We start from the raw sequence: 6,000 nt of genomic DNA on the forward strand, positions 1-6,000 counted from the left end.
CATATTTCAACATTTTTACGACGACCTCAGTCTTACAGTAGTGTGGCCTAGCAACAGCTAAAGCCTGGTAGGCTACTGCATGCCATTTAGCTTAAGCTAGTTGGTAGCAAAATGCCTCCGTTCTCTACAGATTACTTCCACAAACTTATACAGAAGATGGCTGTGTTGGAAATGAAAATGCAACGGTTGGAAGTTAACGTGGAAGTGAATGGACTATGTCGTGGGAATGACACCACTTTACCAGTGTTGCAAAATAATGGAAAAGGGTATGCTAACTCACAGCTAGTTAGCAGCTACAAGGATTCCAAGGAACAGGAGGGCTGTGTACTGGGTAATAAATCTACAAGTGGTAGTCCTCCCTGGAACTCTCTGGGTACAAAGCCTAAGAGTAAATCATTTCCATGGGATTTGGGAGGACGGATAACAGGCAGAGCCCAGCGCCAGGGTGGGATTTTCACGGCGGCCATGACGGCCATGGCCGTCGTAGCCCCTCGGTCTGGCCGTTATGCCCCACAAATAATTGTACGTCCTATGGCCACCATGGCCTTTGGGCCCCTCACAATGTTAAAAGTTCCTTTAAAAGTGTCAGAACAGTGGTTTCTGAACTGCATTAGCCATGCTGCGTTCACAACGGACGCAATGCGAATACTCGCATTGCTCTAGTCTAACCGCTGGAGTTTCACCGCGGCTGTCAGCTGTGTTTACTCCTGTCATTCAAACAGGACGCGCTGGAGCGGGGGCGGGGCTTATATCCATGTAAATACTGTGGTGGAAACCAACTACGACCAAATTAACCTATTTTACCGTGATTTCATTGTAATACACGTTTCAAAATGATGCCGAAGTAACTAAATACTGATAACGATTAGTAAAAACCATGCTTTAATGCTTTGACAAGTGTGCAGACAAGACAGCATGCGAAAAACCTTTTAAAATGCGTGTTTTGTGAATGGAGATTGGATCGATCAGGCTAAACTAACGTTGTAGCTGCTCCGTCCACACTCACAACAACGTCCTAAAGACAGAATTAAAGCAGCGACTGTATTCGTCATGACACAGACAGTCTGTGGTTTGTACTCGTTTAACTTTTGTCCAGTTTCTGAACAGATATGAGGAGCTGTGAGGAGTTGATTAAAGAGACACACGCACGCACGCACGCACGCACACACACTTTTGTGTTTCAAAGTATTGCTTGTTCATACAGTTGGATGTTGGAGCGTCACTGTGCACTGCTTAATGATGTGTGTGCAGAGTTTGACCCTTGAAGGCTGTTTCTTCTGCTCTGAAATTGAATATATTTGTTACATATTAATAGAATTTTTGATTTTTAGATTTAATTTTGGATTTGTGAATGGGAGTTGTAGTAGATGGAAAACATACCAAACACTAATTATTCAAAGTAAAGTATTTCCTTTTAGATACGTTAATACTAAGGAGGCATAGGCCTATATGATGATACGATTATTGATATTAAAAAAGTGATTTGTTGTTTGTCATTAGAAAGTGAAGTTATTGATTTTTAAGCTCCAAATCCTAATTTTCCCTCAATGGCCTTTGTGACCTGGCATGTGGCCTTTCCACCCTGAAAAAATGTGTGACACCAAAGGCCAAATGGCCTTGCCCCTAAAATGACGAAAATCCAAGCCTGCCCAGCGCTCTGAAATCTGTGATGCGACCGGCTGGCCTGCATTGTTATCACCCAGGAAGAGCGCCTCTTCAACCCCTATTCATACTAGGAAACAGCCGTGGACAGCTGCTAAAGGGAGAATTACAAACAATCCTCCTAAACCACCAAGTGTGCCAATCCAGAACAGATACGCTCCGCTGACCGAGAGCCGGAGATCTCTTTCTGATGACCTGGATAACCTGTCCTCTTCACACAGCAGGGTAAGGACCAATAGCTACTCCAAAAGTAAAAGGCTAGAGCAGTGTTTCTCAAACTTTTTCATACCAAGGACCACTTAACCAATAAAAAAACACTTGCGGACCACCTAACTCCACAAATATCCAAAGACACATCGTTTTTTGCAAATCGCCTGAAAATGGTACAAACAAGTGGCCACATGTGTGATGAAGGTGTTTATCTGGGCTATATCATGCAATCGAAAGTGAAACTTAAGCTCGCTCCATTGCGGAGATATTCCCGGGAGAGTGCGGAAAACTTTAATTAATTAATTAATTTCAAATGTGAAATTTTACCAATATACTCACGGACCACTAGGGGGCGATCACGGACCACCACACTTTGAGAAGCACTGGGCTAGAGGGAAAGCTACCGACTGGGCTTGAAACTCTGATTGTGGGTGACTCTGCTGTAAGAGATGTAAAAGGTCTGTGTAGTAAGAACAACACCAAAGTACTCTGTTTTCCCAAGGATGTGGTCTCTGACTTGCCTGAGAAGATCCTGCATATTGGGGCTGAACATCCGACTGTGAAGAATGTGGTACTACATATTGGAACAAATGATGTTGTGAAACAAGAGTCAGAAGTGCTGAAAGAAGACTTTAAATGTTTGTTGGAAACTGTCAGCTCTCCAAATGCAGAGGTGTTCATCAGTGGCCCTCTGCCGCCAGTCAGAAGAGGAGTGGAGAGATTCAGCAGATTGTTTGCACTGAACACCTGGCTTTCAACTGCCTGTACTGACCATTCTGTCCATTTTATTGACAATTTTAACTTTTTCTGGGATCGCAGACATCTTTTCAAGGCAAATGGAGTTTGCCTGAACAAGTCAGGAGTGAAATTGTTTATCTCTAACATATTCAACTGCCTCAATCAATCATCAATCTGTTCCCTCTGCCAAGGACAAGCGGCAAGAGGAATCAAAACAGGAGAAAGACACAACACATCGCGCAGAAAACCCTGAAGAAGTATCACTGCACCCGCCTGAGGAATGTTCTGATTATGGGAGACCTATGACACAAATGGAGGAGTCTCCACTGCCCGTCACCCTCCCTGTCAACGCCTTTGAGGATACTCTTCATTCATCCCCCAGCTCTCTCTACTCTCCGCACCCTTTCACCCTCGCCCACCCCCCTGGAGTTCGATGACCGCATGAAGGCGACACGCAGGGTTGGCAGCATGTCCTTTACCCCCGCCCCTCAACGACGCCCACCAAAATCACCGAAGCAGAGATGCGCACCATCTCCCCCGGCTTCATCACCATGGCTACCACAATCATCCAAACCAAAACAATACAAGGAAGATGGAAGCAGATTTCCAAACCCCCCTTTCCTCACCCTGCCCTCCTATGATGAGAGGAGCAGGGTGGTGGGTCCTCCCTCCCCTTCAAAGCCTGATAGGGATGTGTGTGTACAAAACGCTGCAAACTGATATCTGCTGGGTCCAGGCTCAAGGGTGTATGGCACTCTCAACTCTTTCCAGGACATGCCGGGGCCCTGCCTGCCTGTAGCTTTGCCGATATCTGTGTTGATAGGTAATAGATTAAGAGCGGGAAATCATCTTAGATACAGGAAGCGCTCAAACGTTTGTGTGAGTTTATCTAATTTAGCAGTGATTCCATGTCAGCCACAGCTTGTTACAAAAAACCTGACTGATAGTGTGTTTAACGAACTTAAACTAGCTTTATTAAATGTCAGGTCTTTGGCAGGAAAAACATTTTTAATCAATGATTTTATCACTGAGCACAATCTCGATTTTATGTTTTTAACAGAAACTTGGATTGGACAAAATAACAGTGCAGCTGTTCTTATCGAATCAACACCTCCCAACTTTAGTTTTATGAGTCAGGAAAGAATGCATAAGAAAGGGGGTGGAGTTGCTATTCTGTTAAATGATTCCCTTCAATGCAGGAAGACATCTTATGGGAACTTTGCTTCTTTTGAATATGTGGCCCTTCAGCTGAAATGCTCCTCTCGAGCTCTGTTCCTAAATATCTATAGACTACCCAAATACTGTGCAAGCTTTTTTGATGATTTTACTGAACTGCTGTCTATAGTGTGTATTGACTTTGACCGTCTAGTCATTGTTGGTGATTTTAACATCCATGTTGACAACCCCCAGGACAGAGGGGCTAAAGAACTGTTTTGTGTTCTTGATAACTATGGACTGACTCGGCATGTGACGGGGCACACTCTGGACTTAATTATCTCAAAGGGTCTGAATATCTCTAAGGTTGTGGTGACTGATGTTGCACTCTCTGACCATTCCTGTGTTTTCTTTGAGAGCTCTATTTCTGTTCACAAAAATGTTCAAAAAGAGATAACCACAAAGCGATATTTAACTGAAAATACTAGGGAAATGTTTACTCAGAATTTTTCTTCCACACTTGCCCCTGCTAACATCTCAGTAAATGAGCTAGTAGATCATTTTAATTCAAAAATAAAAAATGTTATAGATGCCATTGCTCCAACTAAGGTAAAGGAAGTGTCTGGCAAGAAAATATCTCCATGGAGAAAGGCCATGACCGTGAAAACAGAAAAAAGAGAATGTCGAAAAGCTGAACGCAGGTGGCGAAAAACAAATCTCCAGGTTCACTTTGAAATCTATAAAGAGAGACTTGACCTTTATAATTTGGAATTGAAAAACGCACGACAATCATTCTTCTCTGACATCATTACCAAAAACAAAAACAACGCACGTGCCTTGTTTACTACCGTCGACAGACTAATTAACCCCCCAGTGTCAGTAGCCTCTGAATGTCTATCCACCAGGGCGTGCAATGATTTTGCCTCCTTCTTCACTGACAAAATTCAGAAAATCAGACAAGCAGTCAGTGCCTCTGCATCAGGAACAGCAAATGTGTTGTCTCTGTGTCCACTTAACATCAATTCAAACAACATGACACAATTCCATCAGATTAATGATAAAAACCTAGAGGACATTATACAACTTCTGAAGTCCTCCTCCTGCTACCTTGATATTATTCCAACAGGATTTTTCAAAGATGTTTTGCCTTGCATGGCCTCAGATCTACTTCATATAGTAAACAAATCTCTTCACTCAGGTATTTTTCCACAGGCCCTGAAAACTGCAGTCATTAAACCGCTCTTAAAAAATAATAATCTAGATGCTTCAGTAATGAACAATTACAGGCCCATATCAAACCTCCCATTTCTAGGTAAAATCATTGAAAAAGTTGTTTTTCAACAGTTGAGTAATTTCTTGCATTTAAATAACTGTTTTGATGTGTTCCAGTCAGGCTTTCGGCCAAACCACAGCACTGAGACTGCTCTTGTAAAGGTCTTTAATGACATCCACTTAAACACAGACAGTGGCAGAACTTCAGTGTTAGTATTATTAGATCTCAGTGCTGCGTTTGACACTGTTGACCACAACATATTGCTAGACCGACTGGAAAACTGGGTGGGACTTTCGGAAACAGTTCTAAATTGGTTTGAATCCTACTTAAAGGACAGAAACAACTTTGTTTCTATCGGTAAATACACATCTGAGTTGACAAATATGACATGTGGGGTACCTCAAGGCTCCATCTTGGGGCCTCTTCTCTTTAACGTCTACATGCTACCACTGGCTCAGATAATGAAGAACAACAAAATAAGTTACCATAGCTATGCAGATGACACACAAATGTACGTAACAATTTCACCAGGAGACTATGCTCCAATTCAAACACTGAGTAAGTGCATTGAACAAATCAATGACTGGATGTGTCAGAACTTTCTCCAATTAAACAAAGATAAAACTGAGGTAATGGTTTTTGGAGCCAAGGCAGAACGTATAAAAGTTAGCGCTGAGCTTCAGTCTGCAATGTTCAAAACAACAGATAAAGCCAGAAATCTAGGTGTAGTCATGGACTCTGACCTGAGATTCAACAGTCACATTAAATCAGCCTACTATCACCTAAAGAATATATCTAGGATTAAAAGACTAATGTCACAGCAGGATTTGGAAAAACTTGTCAATGCTTTTATCTTCAGTAGACTCGACTACTGCAATGGTGTCTTCACAGGTCTCACTAAAAAATCTATTAGAAAGCTGCAGCTGATTCAGAACGCCGCTGCTCGAGTCCTCACTAACACT

Source organism: Gymnodraco acuticeps, unplaced genomic scaffold (genome assembly GCF_902827175.1).
Source record: "Gymnodraco acuticeps unplaced genomic scaffold, fGymAcu1.1, whole genome shotgun sequence".
In the NCBI taxonomy this organism is placed as follows: Eukaryota; Metazoa; Chordata; class Actinopteri; order Perciformes; family Bathydraconidae; genus Gymnodraco; species Gymnodraco acuticeps.